We start from the raw sequence: 16171 nt of genomic DNA on the forward strand, positions 1-16171 counted from the left end.
AAATTTGTGTGGATATCTACACATTATACTTAAAAAATGTTTTGGCTCCATTCTGGTTCATGAAAACATAAAGCTTCAGTCTATTTTTTTCCTTGCCTCATTTTCCATAAATTGAATACGAATAACATCCTTGAAAGATTCAAATTATTGGATGTGCTAAATCCCACCTCAAATTCTTATCCGTCACATGTGGTGGAACATACATGACTCAAATACACTGACGTTAAAGCTTTAGCCTGAAGGCCCCTAATCCACATTTTACTCTATTTGTATAATGTATGTGTCTGTTAAAGTGCCATTCTGACTTATAGCAATCCTCTGAATCAGTGACCTTCAAAATATCCTATCACTGCTCAGGTCTTGCAAACTGAAGGCTGTAGTTTCTATTTAGTTGATGCACCTTCTTCTTTTCCTACTGCCTTCAGCTTTTCCTAGCATTATTGTCTTTTCCAGTGACTCTTCTCTTCTCATAATGTGAGTAAAGTATGATAGCCTTTGTTTGGCCATTCTACCTTCTAGGGTGAGTTCAGGATTGCTTTGACCTAGAACCCCTTTATTTGTCTTTTGGTGGTCCATGGTATCTGTGAGACTCTCCTCCCACACCTTATTTCAAACTAATCAATTTTCTTCCTGTTAACTTTCTTCACTGTTTATCTTCTGCCTCCATACATAGTACTGGTGAATACTTATCTTGATCTTGATCTCTGCCAAGACTTCCTTACACTTAGGACTCTTTTCTAGTTCCTTCATGATTGCCCTTCCAAGTCTCAATCTACTTCTGATTTCTTGGTTTCAGCCTCAATTTGTATATTGTGTACAGTATAGGAAGCAAATGTCCTGATCCAGAAAGAGAGCTATATGATCAGAAAGAGAGATGTATGATCACCTGCATACATTGTTAATACAAATACACATCTGGAATTGCATCCCATCTGCATTGCATTGCCACCTGGTTCTCATTGAAGAGACCAGAGGCATCTTTTCATACAGATAGGATGCCAATCGTTATCTGAGCGCACCTAATGTTATCTGAACTAAACACCTGTGAACTAGAGCTGGACTGAAGCTCAAGTCGATTAAGCATTTTTCAAACGTAGAACTAGAAAAGGAACAATATATGGATGATTTTTTATATTTGCATTAACTGAATGCCTCTTGGGGAATATTATGCCTATACAATGAACACTGTGTGACATTATTATCTCCCCCCCCCAAAACGAAACTTTGCAAGCCACTGCTCGCTTTGTGTTTTCAATTACCAATCTTGTTTTACATCAGCACAAAGGTTAACAAACATCATCGGAGGAAAATCAAGGCCTGAAGCACTCAGGAGTGCTTTTTCTCCAGTTTGAACAGTTCTGAATGAGGTAAACAAAGCTCTCTTGAATAGTGCTAATAAATCAAGAGAGCAAATAAATGGGAATTCATCAGCACTAAATCAATGCTCATCTTCAGGAGTCATTTCAAGCCAGCCCTTTCGCCAACGGTCTGTGCAGTAAAGATAAAAATGAAGGTCTGGAGAGGTCACACTATAGGAGGTATGCTTGGACTCCACAGAGTTTGTCCATGGAAATGAGATCTATGCGTGCCAGAAAGGATATTCTTGTTTCACTCGTTTACATTCTAATTTGCAAGAACATGCATGTATGGATTAACTTGCAAGAAAGTACGCATTGGTGTATTCTAATATTAAAAATAAATATTTATAAGTGAGGTAAGAAATTCACAGGAACAGCCACCTCTTCCTCTCACCCTTACTTCCTCCCCTCTCTCTCCTCCTTTCTGTCTTTCTCCCTTTCTGTCTTCACTTATTTTCTGTCTCTGTCTCCCTCTCTCATCCCATGCCCACTATCACTCATCTCTTTCTGCTTCCCTCACTTTTCTCTTTCTTTTTTCCTTCCCCACTCCACCACTCTCCCTTTCTCTGGCCGCCCTGTAGTTTCACTGTCTCAACAGCAGGGGTTGTGACCAATTTACCAGTCCCGTGCCTGACAGCTTTGCCCCCTCAGCAGCAGCAGTGGCACTGAGTCCCTCACCCGACCATTACTTTCCCATCTTCTCAGCTGCTTTCCTGTCTCTGTAGATCAGGGGTCTGCAACCTGCGGCTCTCCAGATGCTAATTGGCCATGCTGGCAGGGGCTGATGAGATTTGTAGTCCATGAACATCTGGAGAGCCGCAGGTTGCAGTCCCCTGCTGTAGATAGAGAGATGCTCAGAAAAATCTCTGAACTAATTGATCTAACCATTCAGTTTTGATACATGTATTTCAGTTTTGATACATCTGTTGAGACCCAGCATGGTGTAGTGGTTAAGAGCAGGTGAATTCTAATCTGGAGAACCGGGTTTGATTCCCTGCTCTGCCTCTTGAGCTGTGGAGGCTTATCTGGTGAATCAGACTGTGAACTCCAACACATGCCAGATGGGTATCCTTGGGCTAGTCACAGTTCTTTGGAGCTCTCTCAGTCCCACCCAATTCACAGGGTGTTTGTTGTGGGGGGCGGGGAAGGGAAAGGAGATTGTAAGCCTCTTTGAGTCTCCTTATAGGAGAGAAAGGGGGGATGTAAATCCAAACTCTTCTTCTTCTTCTTCTATGGGAAATTTCTTCTAAGCTTAGAGAAGCACTTGCCATATACCATCAGAAGGGATAGATGGAAAAGTTTTTAAATGTTTTATATAATTGGATCACACCTGAAGACATAAGATAACCACACCCATAACACCCCTGAATCTTTCAGATGTGGGTTGTGTGAGGCTATCTAACTTTGGTGAGAAGCTCAGGGATCACATTTTACTTTATAATCTTTAGATAGGATAAGGAACGTGCATTTATTTTTGTGTCTTATTTTATTTATGTATGCAAGTATATCTACTTGTTTCAAGAATGATGAGACTGATTTTAAATAAAAATATTAAAAGTGATCTTTGGGTGGGATACGAGGTTTTCACCTGACACCCAGGAATAAGCATACTTCTATCTTCTCTTCAGTCAGAGGGCTGTTAACCGATCTAAATTGGATTCTGAAGAGAGCAGCCATCTCAGAATAGCCCTGTGATTTAGGAGTTGATGCGTTGCTTTGGCAAAGAGACCCTTTGGTTTCCATGTGTCTATTTTAAAAGGAATTCTTTCCTTATGAGGGAATATTGAGCCGTTACAGTTGAATCTGGAGGTTACTGGTTTTTCAAACATCAGCAATGGCTACGTTACAGAACAGTTTACTGTTTGAATTAACAGAATACTGGATAACTGGCAAATATGCCTTCTCCCAGCTCACTTGTTGCACTGGGGTGTTTTTTGCTACTGGTGCCACCAATGATAACTAAGAGATTTCTGTCCATAATATTTGATTGATACAAAACTGTTGTAGTAGGCAAAGATGATTTATTTAAAAAGCATATAGCAAAACTGCAGACCTTCATTCTAGGCCTAATAAATTTCCGCTCTCTGCTTTATTTTTAAATCAACAGAGTGCAGTTCTGTTCTAAATATACTGGAATGTTGAGCTATTGACTAGTATTTATTTATAAGACTTGTATTCATTTGCCTTGTTGTAGCAGTTCTCAAAGAAGATATTTGATTTTGTATGAAAGTCAGAATTCAAAGCTAGCTGATTGCACAAGCAATGTGAGAATGAATGAATTCCCTCTGTAGTGTCTGATCAAAGCAAATGAATATGCTAAATATTCTGAAGGGGAGCAAAGTAAAAAATGGAGAACTATCCTAATCTCTGAGAGAATCACATCAACAGTGAACAATTTTATTCTAGTAAAAGAGCTGCTCATATAGACAACAGATATCAGTCAACACATGTGATTCAGTCATGCGTGACAACTCTTTTAGCTGATCTGCAGCCTTATTCTTTTAATGTTAGGAATGTGCAATTCAGTTTCAGAAATAACCAGAGGCACTGAATAATGCTATATTTGGAATAGTTACAAATAATTACAAATTCGATTTTTTTAGTTCTGGATTTTCGGAATAATTTCTAATTACCAGAGTCCCATTGGTTCCCATAGGAAGCCAGAGGAGGAAAGGGAAGCAATTTTACCAGAGAGTTTGGCCTGGCTTCTTGAGAAATGAAATGGAAACATTCCTCATACACCTAGCACCCAGTGCCCCTGGTTGGTGCTGCCATAGTTTTGCCAAGCGAGGGAAGGATGGGGTGAGAGCAAAGCCTGTGTATGATATGAGTCTATGCTTAGCCTGAAATAGGTATAGACACCACACGATACTTTCACACTAGTCTTTTCCAACTGAAAGGCAGGGAAAGCTGCTTACATAATTCCCCCTCTATCCTCTGACCATTTATTCTGATTATTCTGATCTAGCCAGTGTGATCCATGTCATGGTTGCCTCTAAGATAGACTACTGCAACTTGCTCTACATAGGGCTACACTTGGATCTTCTTTGGAAGATCCAACTCATCCAGAATGCAGCAGTGATGGTTAAGAACATAAGAACAAGCCAGCTGGATCAGACCAGAGTTCATCTAGTCCAGCTCTCTGCTACTCGCAGTGGCCCACCAGATGCCATTGGGAGCGCACATGCAGGATTTGAAAGCAATGGCCTTCTGCGGCTGTTGCTCCCGAGCACCTGGACTGTTAAGGCATTTGCAATCTGAGATCAAGGAGGATCAAGATTGGTAGCCATAAATCGACTTCTCCTCCATAAATCTGTCCAAGCCCCTTTTAAAGCTATCCAGGTTAGTGGCCATCACCACCTCCTGTGGCAGCATATTCCAAACACCAATCACACGTTGCGTGAAGAAATGTTTCCTTTTATTAGTCCTAATTCTTCCCCCCAGCATTTTCAATGTATGCCCCCTGGTTCCAGTATTGTGAGATAGAGAGAAAAATTTCTCTCTGTCAACATTTTCTACCCCCTGTATAATTTTATAGACTTCAATCATATCCCCCCTCAGACGTCTTCTCTCCAAACTAAAGAGTCCCAAACGCTGCAGCCTCTCCTCATAAGAAAGGTGCTCCGGTCCCTCAATCATCCTCGTTGCCCTTCTCTGCACTTTTTCTATCTCCTCAATATACTTCTTGAGATGCGGCGACCAGAACTGGACACAGTACTCCAAGTGCGGTCGCACCACTGCTTTATATAAGGGCATGACAATCTTTGCAGTTTTATTCTCAATTCCTTGTCTAATGATCCCCAGCATAGAGTTTGCCTTTTTCACAGCTGCCATGCATTGAGTTGACATTCCCATGGAACTATCAACTAAGATGCCTAAATCCCTTTCCTGGTCTGTGACTGATAGCACTGACCCCTGTAGCGTGTATGTGAAGTTTGGATTTTTTGCCCCTATGTGCATCACTTTACATTTTGCTACATTGAACTGCATTTGCCATGTCTTAGCCCACTCACCTAATTTATCAAGGTCCGCTTGGAGCTCTTAAGGGTTCTTAAGGGATCCTTGTTGTGGACTCACATAAAACCTGTGCTCTGCCAGCTACGCTGGCTTTGGGTGTAGCACCAAATTTGATTCAAGGTTCTACAAAGCCCTAAGTGGCACTTGCGTACTTATGGGATTGCCTCTTCTGGTACATCCCCCAAAGAGTACTTTGATCATCAAATTCCAGTTTACTGGTAACCCCCGGGCCCAAAGGAATTCCAGCTTGCCTTAACCAGGATCAGGGCCTTTTCAGCCCTGGTGGAATGCTCTGTCCAAGGAGACCAGGGCCCTGAGCAGCTTAGAGCAATTTTGCAGACTCTGGCATATGGTTGAGGCAGCTACAGTTATCTTCTAGATCGGGAGGTGGGTATCAAATGACCCCGGGTGCACTGACAAGAGGGGGGCACAAAATCGCCCCCACCCCCTCCCCCCACGCTGCCCCCACGCTGCCATTTGAGCCCCCTGTCCCAGTGGCGTACCTAGGCAAACTGGAGCCCTGGACAAAACCTGAGTTTGATGCCCCCCCAGGCGCGTGCCCGGTGCAATGCGCACCCCGCTGGCCCCCTTGTAGCTACGCCCAGTGGCATATCTAGGCAAACTGGAGTTTGATGTCTTCCATGGGCAGCTGCCCTCCCCCACCGTGACCAAGCAATGATTTTTTTACACCAGGTCGTTTCAAAGTCACCATCACATTATAGAACATGCCCGAACTAACAAATCTGAACACAGCAATAGGCCATGCTTTCAAAATGCTTTCAAAATGTTTTATTACTACTATGAAAACATTTTATGGTGTTGTATCCAGTCCCCCCAATTGGGGGAAACAGCATCACTTTCATTGTTATTTAAACTGGGAACCCCAGATTCTCCCTTTAAGGTGGATTTAAAATATGGGCTCCCTAGTTTAAACAAGTGATGCTGAAATCCACCCGCAAACAGCATAATTTTCAATGGTGTTTAAACTAGGGAGCCCAGATTCTCCTTTTATATCCACCTTAAAGGGAGAATCTGGGGCTCCCAGTTTAAACAACATTGAAAGTGATGCTATTTTGGGGTTGATTCTCCCCCACCCTGAAACAGCATCACTTTCAATGTTTAAACTAGGGACCTCAGATTCTCCCTTTAAATCCATGTCAAAAGGGAGGGGATTTAAAAGGAAATCTGGGGAAATTTGGGGGGTGTCTGCGGTCAGGGGTGCAATTGTTAAAGCTAGCAGCACGAAACTTTCAGGGTATCTTTAGGAGACTCTCCTAATGATACCTCCCAGGTTTGGTTCAGGGGATCCAAAGTTATGGACCCTCAAAAGTGTAGCCCCCATTTTCTATTAGCTCCCATTGGAAACAATAGGTGATGGGGCACCCCCTTTGGGAGTCCATAGCTTTGGACCCCCTGGACGAAACGTCACAAAACATCAGGAGAGTCTCCAGAAACATCCCTGAAATTTTGGTGCTGCTAGCCTAAAAACTGTGCCCCCTGCAGGCCAAAAAAGGGAAAACCTACTAAAATACCAAAAACCCACAAATGAACCCTGCATTTTTGGCGCCCACCACAAGGGGACACCCTGGGCAACTGCCCACTTTGCCCAATGGGCATTACACCTCTGCCCTGTCCCCTAGCTGGCATTGAGAGGTCAGAGGAGAAAACTACCAGTGCCCTCACAACTCTGAACAGCAGTACCACCAGAAAATATATTTAAGTCCAGTGGCACCTTTAAGATTAACAAAGTTTTATTTTTAATAATAACTTTTTATTGTTTTTTTAACTACAACAAAACTATCATGGAAGGGAAAAGACATAGGTGAACCAGTCAATCTAATCTACAAGCAAAACAAAGGTATACACTACCTTTTACCATACATAATTCCCTAAGTGGTGACCAATTGCTGCCTTCCGATGACGAATTTTCTAAAATTTGAATTCCAAATCTGAAGGGCCCTCATTTCGATCCCAAATTCTGAAATGAAATTTTTGCTCATTTTACTTCTTGTGTATGTTTTATCATATAGCTCACATTTTGCCAACCGGTCTGCTTAGGAAAGTGCCTGGAACTGGTGCTTTGTCTTCTACAATATATTTTGCTTTCTGTGCTCAGAAGTATTTTTGCTGATTTGCCAGGATTACATCTATAGTCCTGTTTTCACTTCGTAGTGAACTCAGCAGAAGCAGCCAAGCAAGGTAACAGTGCTGTCAGGGGAGTTATTGTCTTTGGTCATGGAGGGTGCTCAGCATTTCAGTGCCAAACAGAAAGCAGAGAGCCCAAAATGAGGTTTGCTCACACACTGTGTTTACTCAGGAACATATTAAGAATAGAAAACCTGGCAGGAATGGAAATAATAAATCTAGTGAAAACCCTCAAGACACAGAAGAGTTCTATCATGTTTGTTCTCACGGCAGCTGAACACTGTTCCAGTTTTTTTTAAAAAGAAAAGTCACTGAAATCACAGATGTATAAAAGCCAGCTTATGATTTGTATATTATGCCCCACCTTTCTGGCTGATGGGCTCACAAAACAACGAAACACTAACAAAACACCAATCTTGATCCTCCTTGATCTGAGATTGCAAATGCCTTAGCAGACCAGGAGCTTGGGAGCAGCAGCAGTAGCAGCAGCAGAAGGCCATTGCTTTCACATCCTGCATGTGAGCTCCCAAAGGCATCTGGTGGGCCACTGCGAGGAACAGAGTGCTGGACTAGATGGACTCTGGTCTAATCCAGCAAGCTCTTTCTTATGTTCTTATATTCTTATCTCAACAACAAACAATAAACATTAATCTTAATATGAATACAGTACAATGTATGGAAATCAGAAGACAGACAGCATACAAAATATGAATGTGAAATCTTAAAATCTTGCCAAGGCCGGGGGAGGGGTGAACGTTCTCACTTTTTGGTAAAGCAACTGAGAAGTGAATTTATCATGCCAGTTCTCAGTGATAAAGTTTTTATCTAAATACAGCACCCCATGATCCAAGCTAGTATTGGACGATTATGCATAACACAAATAAGACGTCCTTAAAGACGTCCTTAAGAGCAGGTACACTCTGATCTGGAGGAACCGGGTTTGATTCCCAGCTCTGCCGCCTGAGCTGTGGAGGCTTATCTGGGGAATTCAGATTAGCCTGTGCACTCCCACACACGCCAGCTGGGTGACCTTGGGCTAGTCACAGCTTCTTGGAGCTCTCTCAGCCCCACCCACCTCACAAGGTGTTTGTTGTGAGGTGGGAAAGAGTTTGTAAGCCCCTTTGAGTCTCCTACAGGAGAGAAAGGGGGATATAAATCCAAACTCCTCCTCCTCCTCCTCCTCCTCCTCCTCCCCCTCCTCCTCCTTCTTCTTCTACATTTTAGAAAGAACAGTCTTTGTTTTTTCTTTCTGCACAGTACAAATAAAACGTCCTTAGCACATTTTAAAAAGAACCCTCTTGGCTTTTTCTTTCTGCATCGCAGACATTTTGTTTTTCCTCGCTTCCACCCCTCTCCCTCCATACAGCACTTATTTTCATTTTTGCAGCTTGCACCCACCATTTTCCGCTCCTTGAGAGTCCTTGCTGCCGCCATTTGCGGCATGTATGCGTCCCACAGAGGTTTCTTCCGCTTGCAACTCATCCAATTGTTATTTCCTTGTAAAACGTTCATGAATAAAGTTTGTTTTCCCTGGAGATCCCGGACATATTTTTTTTGAGGGAGGTGTAACTACATAGCTACGCAGACACCATCTGAGAATTGCAGCCACTTGGAGGAGTGGTCTACTGCCTTTTAAGAAGCATTGGGACAGGTCCACCCGATAATTCTTAATGAAGGATAGACCAGTCGTCGGAGCGGCCACAATTCTCCGATGGTGTCTGCATAGCTACAAAGACACCTCCTTCTAAACAATAGAATAGAATAGAATAGAATAGAATCTTTATTGGCCAAGTGTGATTGGACACACAAGGAATTTGTCTCCGGTGCATATGCTCTCAGTGTACATAAAAGAAAAATACATTTGTCAAGAATCATAAGGTACAGCACTTAATGATTGTCATATAGGTCTAGTAAGCAATGAGGAAATAAACAGTAGTAAAGAAAACATAAAATGTAAAATCATAAAATACAAATAAAATAAAATAAAAATAAAATGTGTAAAATAAAATGAAAATAAAAATGTAAGAGAAATAAAATGAAATGCCAAAGCATTAAAACAGGCGGCTATAGTCCATACAGTCATACAAGTGGGAGGAGATGGGTAGCCAATAGGAATGATGAAAAAAGTAGTGCAGTAATTATATAATATAGTATATAATAAATAGTTTAACATTATCCCGCAGGGAATTATTTGTTTAACAGAGTGATGGCATTCGGGAAAAAACTGTTCTTATGTCTAGTTGTCTCTTGGTGTGCAGTGCTCTGTAGCGACGTTTAGAGGGGTAAGAGTTGAAACAGTTTATGTCCAGGGATCATGCGAGGGGTCAGTAAATATTTTCACAGCCAACTTTTTTTGACCCGTGCAGTATACAGGTCCCTCAATGGAAGGCAGGTTAACTTGGCAGCAATTGTTGTTTTCTGCAGTTCTGATTATTCTCTGAAGTCTGTGTGTCGATCTTGTTGGGTTGCAGAACCAAACCACACAAAGTGCTATAGAGGTGCAGATGACAGACTCAATGATTCCTCTTGTAGAACTGTATCAGCAGCCTCTCTTGGGCAGCTCTTGAGCTTCCTGAGTTGGCGCAGAAAGAACATTCTTTGTTGTGCTTTTTTGATGAGCATTTTTGATATTAAGGTGACCATTTTCAGGTCATGAGATATGATGGAGCCTAGAAATTTAAAGGTCTCTACTGTTGATACTGTGTTGTCTAAGTATTGTGAGAGGAGGTAGGATGGGGAGGGAGGTTTCTCCTGAAATCTACCACCATTTCTACGGTTTTAAGTGTGTGTTCCAGTTCTAGATTGTTCCAGTGGCACCACGGCAGGCCTAGTTGTTCAACCTCCTCCCGTCTGTATCGCTTGGTTTCTATCAAGCAGTTGTCTCGGAATAGAGACCAATCACTGTTGTATCATCTGCAAATTTCAGTATTTTAACAGATGGATCGCCTTTGAGATGCAGTCATTGGTATACAGAGAGAAGAGAAGTGGTGAAAAGTACACAGCCTTGGGGGGGCCCCTGTGCTCATTTACAGGTGTCTGATGTAATTTTTCCTAAGCTTCACCTGCTGTTTCCTATGTCTGTTAGGAAGCTTGTGATCCCACTTACAAATATGCTCAGGTACTCGCTAAGCCTTGATTTAGTTTGGTTAGAAAGAATGTCCGGTCTGATAGTATTGAATGCTGAACTAAAGTCAACAAAGAGGACCCTTGCATAGGTCTTTGGCGATTCAAGATGCTGTAGGATATAGTGCAAAACCATATTAACAGCATCGTCTGTCGATCTGTTTGCTCGGTATGCAAATTGCAAGGGGTCCAACAGTGGATCCGTGATGGTTTTCAAATGGTACATCACTAGCCTTTCAAAAGTTTTCATAACTACAGATGTTAGAGCAACTGGTTAGAGCAACAAGCAAACAAAAACAGGAAAAAAGAGCCGTGCTCAGGATCACCGGGGCGGGGGGGAGGGGGGGAGCTGTGTGGACTTCCTCCCCAAGATGCTTTTTTTCCCGTCCTCAGACATCTTATTTGTGTTGTGCAGAAAGGACAATTGTCTCCTCAAGGTGAGGCCTTTTGAGTAGAAAATGCCAACACTCCCCACATGAGGGCACACTCCAACCAAAATATTTGCCACTCTTGAAAAATAGTGTGATAACATCAATGTGTAACAATTTTATCACCTCAGAGATAAATTCATTAGAATTATCCTTTCAGTTTCACTAAGTACTTTGCGCTGAAGCAACAGAACAAGTTTTGCACTTGTTTCTCCACTTAAACTAACTGGACCTAACATCCTTTCCAGACATGATGTGAAGGCCAGATTATCTGTGATTAACCACCACATACTTTATATGGGGCTGGACTAGTTAAAACATATTTTATTTATTTTGTATTCAGAGCATTTTAGTCCACCTTTCCCTGAAACCAGAGAAATAAACTTTGTTGATTCTGGGGGGCCTTTGGAACTGGGTTATCTTCCCTCCAGCACTGATGCTGGGTCTTCCATGCTTATTCACCGGTAAATATCCAGTGAACTGTGAGCAAAGTTCTTCTTGCCAAATGGAACTTTCCTGCCTTCCTGCTCCCCGAGGCCCTCAGCTCCCCAAAATGTTGGTGACGAGGTTCAGAGAACCCCCAAGAATTGCACTGCCTATGATATGAGGATCTGAGAAGGGAAACTGGCAAATATATTATTTCCCTTCTGCACTCGTGGAAAGCCCTTTCCAAGGGTTTAAAATGACTATCAAACACAACCCACTGTTGTTGATTTTTCAAAAAGTAATGTTATATTCTCAGAGCTATATTGTCATTTGTTCTCTAACATAAATGGTGGCTTTACACAAATATCCCAACTGAAGAAAGGTTATATATAAATGACTCCACACCATAACTGGCTGTTATAAATTGGCAAGTAGTTTGTATTCCAAGCTCTTGACACAGGATGGGAGTTAGTTATTACTAAGGCTGCTAGATGTCCTGCCAGTAACCACGTTTGCTTGCCTCTGCCTAAATCGGGTGGGAGGGAAAAAACCAGAGGTGGGATCCAGCAGGTTCTCACAGGTTCCCGAGAGTGGGTTACTAATTATTTGTGTGTGCCGAGAGGGGGTTACTAATTGGTGATTTTGCCACATGATTTTTGCCTTAGTTACGCCCCTCCTCCGCTCCTCAGCAGTAGCGCGCAGAACTTGAAGCAGTCTAGCAGGAGGTGCACTCGGCATGCAGGTGGCAACTCATGCGCCTAGTGCACTTGGTTCCTTCCGCCTAAGCTGACTACAGCATGGCGAGCTGGCCATGCGTCCTTGCCACAGCCCAGCCCAGGAATGCCCCACCCCCGGAATGCCCCGCCACACCTTTGTCGTGCCCCGCCCAGCCCCATTGGCGCTACACCACAGTTTGAATCCCACCACCATGGGAACCTGTTACTAAAATTTTTGGATCCCACCACTGGAAAAAACCCAGCAACATTAGCTACATCATAACTTCTCTTTCAGGAAAAATCCAGAAGTGATAAAGCATAGCTCCAGGAATCACTGGGAAATCTGTGGTTTTATCAGGGAGCCTCTGGAAATTCCTAGAGCTGTCTCTTCTGGATTTTCCTCAGAAGTGATGTCACAATATAGCTGTGTAACTCACTCTCCGCCCACCCTATACTCCATTCCCCCACTTCTAACCCAACTACAGGTTGCCAGGCTCAGCCTGGTAACCCAATTATCTTTGTAACGCAGAACCTAATTTCATTCATTAGATATTTACGCCCTACTTTTCTTTCCAGCTTACAGCATTGCTCTACCCATCTCCTTCTATCATCACCAGAACCCTGTGAGAACAGGTTAGACTGAAGAAGAGTGAATGGTCCAAGGTCACCTGGCAGAGTGTCTGGATTCAAACCTGGGTCTCACAACTGCTAGTCTGACACTAACCACTAATCACTACACCAAGCTGGCTCTCTAGTTTTCACATACAAAAAAAATCTGATTCATACTGTGACTACAAGTGCCTGTTTGGGAAAAAAAAAATAAGTTAGATGTGCTATTCACCTGTCAGAGAAATCCATGCTAAAACTCACTCTGGATTTCAGGGAAACTAATTATAGCTTTAAATTATGTGTGTATGGGAGTATGATTAATATAAGCTATTCAGCATTAACCTTCATTTTAGTTCTCTGAACTTTTGTAATAAAATAGATATATGGTTTGTGCCTATTGAAATGGACATATAAAGGTTTTCGGAATCACTATCCTTACCTTTATAAAGAAACCATCATTGATCCCCTGATAGACCTTTTGGTACATTTAATGCTATTAGTATGAGGGTTTTTTTTTTCTTTTCTTTTTTTGGTGTATATATGTGCAAGTCCCATTTTCATCATGGGAAAGTGCTTTGATTTCCGAATTAAATTTAAATTGCATATTTTTTAACTCTTCTTACAGCATAAAAGCTTCTTCATGTGTCAAAAGGGGAAGCAATTCATTACATTCAATTGCTGAGAATCACAGAAGGAGAATGCATTACTGAAGTGTTTGATTTTGTGTCTAATTTTCTGCGGCAGAAATAATAATTTGCAGAGTGAATGTCTGTGAGGATAACCCCAGCTGTGTACTAAATTAATTAATGTCACAGTATTTCGAAGACTACCTTGGAACTAATTATGAATAATTTAAAATACGATCCTGTTTGCCGTAGCATCACCTCTGCGGAGCCAGGAATTAAAAATGGTAACTTTCTGATGACGACACGCGGCTCTTAAGCATAAGAAGTTGAAACACTGTTAGGGACAGAAATCTAATTCCAAAGAGGTCCTAAAATAATCCTGGCACCCCAGTTTCATTCAAATCCGAATTATGGACTTAACAGGGCAATCCTTCTCAGAGTTATACCTGTCTACATCTATTGAAGTCAACAGACTTAGAACGGTGTATCTTTGCTTAGATTGCACTAGAAATACTATATCCAGGGTTTCACTTATTAAACAAGACTGTATGCATGTTTATCTGGCAGTAACATAGAGGGATTTTGTTCTGAGAAAACAAACGTGTTGCATTGCTAATAGGCTATCATCAGATGTGTCCTGATGGAGACTGAAAACCACCACATTTTATAGCAGCAGTTAAAAAACACCACATTTTAATCTAAGACCTCACATCTATGTAGTAGAAACAATCACCTTGGAAGAATACACATGACTGACAGTTACCGTCTCAAAGGGCGGGACTGAGGGAAAGTGAGGTACTTTTTGTCCACTTCGTTTTACTGAGTAAATTCCCGCCAGCAAAATCAATGGAGCTGACTGGATCAGGCCCAACATGCACTGTGTCAGCTTTCAGATGAAAGTCCTATTCACTACATTGACTTAGATAAATTGAAGTGGAGGGACAGATTAATTGTCCTTGTGAGCCACAAAGAGATTTATGTTACAACACATAAAAAAGCAATAAACAAGACCAGAAATTACTATCAGACCAAAACACAATTACAGGATAATCAAACACTGAATTTATTAACTGTCATGTAGCTAAAAGGAAAAAAAAAAGGCTACAGAATACACTTCAGCAGTTCATTATTGATATTGCAGAGTTTTAGGAGGATATCTCTCTTCCAAAGAATGTGTTAATATATAGTTGAGCAGTACTTACAGTTCACAAAGTGGCATCAAGCAGAAGTCTGTGGGAAGGTCTCTCATGTGTTTTGAGATGCTGAGTTGGAAGAACGGTGTTCAGTGGTGCCTTTTTCCATGCCAAAAACACATCAGCAGCTGAAACCAGAGAACGTTTCTTAATAAAGAAACCCAGTCCTTCCAAAACACATTTTTTAAAAAGCTGTTCATACATGATAGTGTATACACACAGCACATGAACAAATCTGATGGATAGTCAGAAGGCTGGGACAATAATTATACTTGGGAAGTCTGTACTGTAGAGTAGGTTGGTGTCCTACACTGGGCTTACAGCAGAGGTTTAGATTCTGTTTTGTGAAGCAACATTCTAGCACACTGAGTGAAAGAAACAGATGGATGCCGAGGAAGGCCAAATGGGGCAAAAAGAGTGTGTGTGTGTGTGTGTGAGAGACAGAGAGAGAGAGAGAGAGAGAGAGAGAGAGAGAGAGAGAGAGAGTGAGTGAGTGAGTGAGTGAGTGAGTGAGTGAGTGAGTGAGTGAGTGAGTGAGTTATAACTACCTGCATTTTTGTTATTATGAAATAATCAGTGTTGTTTACTTTATTGAAAATTAAGAAGCCTCTTCGGCTAGGAAGTGATGACTTACAAGTCAGGAGATATTCCGTGTTAAAATAGCTATAATCCAGGTTCACTGATAAAAATGTAGTAAATTAAAACTGATGTCAGAAAGACAGAAACCCTCAGATATATTTATAGGAGATGATTAGGAAACAGTGCTCACTTATTACATGAATGTATAATAAGTGTGTGTATAGATAGATAGATAGATAGATAGATAGATAGATAGATAGATAGATAGATAGATAGATAGATGTGTGAGTGTGTGTACACACATATGCACACATACACATACAATATATTGTGTGATATATAGTTAAAGAGATTGTATTCATGTCTGAGCAAGGTAGGTCCATTCTGTGCAACCTAAACAAGACATCCAGGGGATGCTGAAAAAGGCATTCTGGGAAGGCACAGTTTTCTTCCCAAGATGTTTTCACAGGTCGTTTCTGCATGGTCCAAATATCCTGGGTTGAGCAAAGGAAATACCCTGGTTTGGCCACGAAGTGCGCATGGTTCCTGGTCCTAAAGTAGGTTTGCCCCGTTATATTTCCCTCCTCCCGGGATTTTCAAAAATTGCCAATTTGGCGATTCTTTTTAAAAATCTCGAGTTGAACCCGCTACCATGGGAGCAGAAACAGTTTATTTTTCCCGTCCAGCAGCCTAATCTCCCTGCCCCTCCGCCTGCCCCCTCTGATCTCTGCACCTGATATCATGTCAGTTTTCAACTCTGCTGTGCCACCAACAATTGCAGCCCACCCTTCCCAAAAATGTTCCCCCAAGTATGTTTTCTGCTCATGGTATCAACCGGGTGCCATTTCGCCTTGGTTAATCAGGAGTGGAGACCCAAAATGTCCCTGCTTTCTTTTCTGTATATGTACTTGTTGCTCGGAGCACACAGGTAGGGAGATGTGCACTTTGGGC

At 41.9% G+C, this 16171-nt stretch overlaps 1 protein-coding gene across 4 annotated transcripts in view; it reads right to left on the bottom strand.

The window, feature by feature from the left end:
• B3GALT1 (beta-1,3-galactosyltransferase 1) overlaps positions 1-16171 on the bottom strand; it is a 246738-nt gene that overhangs the window by 118077 nt on the left and 112490 nt on the right. For all 4 annotated transcript variants that reach the window (XM_048485280.1, XM_048485281.1, XM_048485279.1 and 1 more), the window contains one exon: positions 14651-14769. The gene's annotated coding sequence lies outside the window, so the exon portion shown is untranslated. The remainder of the gene's footprint in view (positions 1-14650; positions 14770-16171) is intronic.

The sequence above is a fragment of the Sphaerodactylus townsendi genome, linkage group LG02 (assembly GCF_021028975.2).
Source record: "Sphaerodactylus townsendi isolate TG3544 linkage group LG02, MPM_Stown_v2.3, whole genome shotgun sequence".
NCBI classification, from domain to species: Eukaryota; Metazoa; Chordata; class Lepidosauria; order Squamata; family Sphaerodactylidae; genus Sphaerodactylus; species Sphaerodactylus townsendi.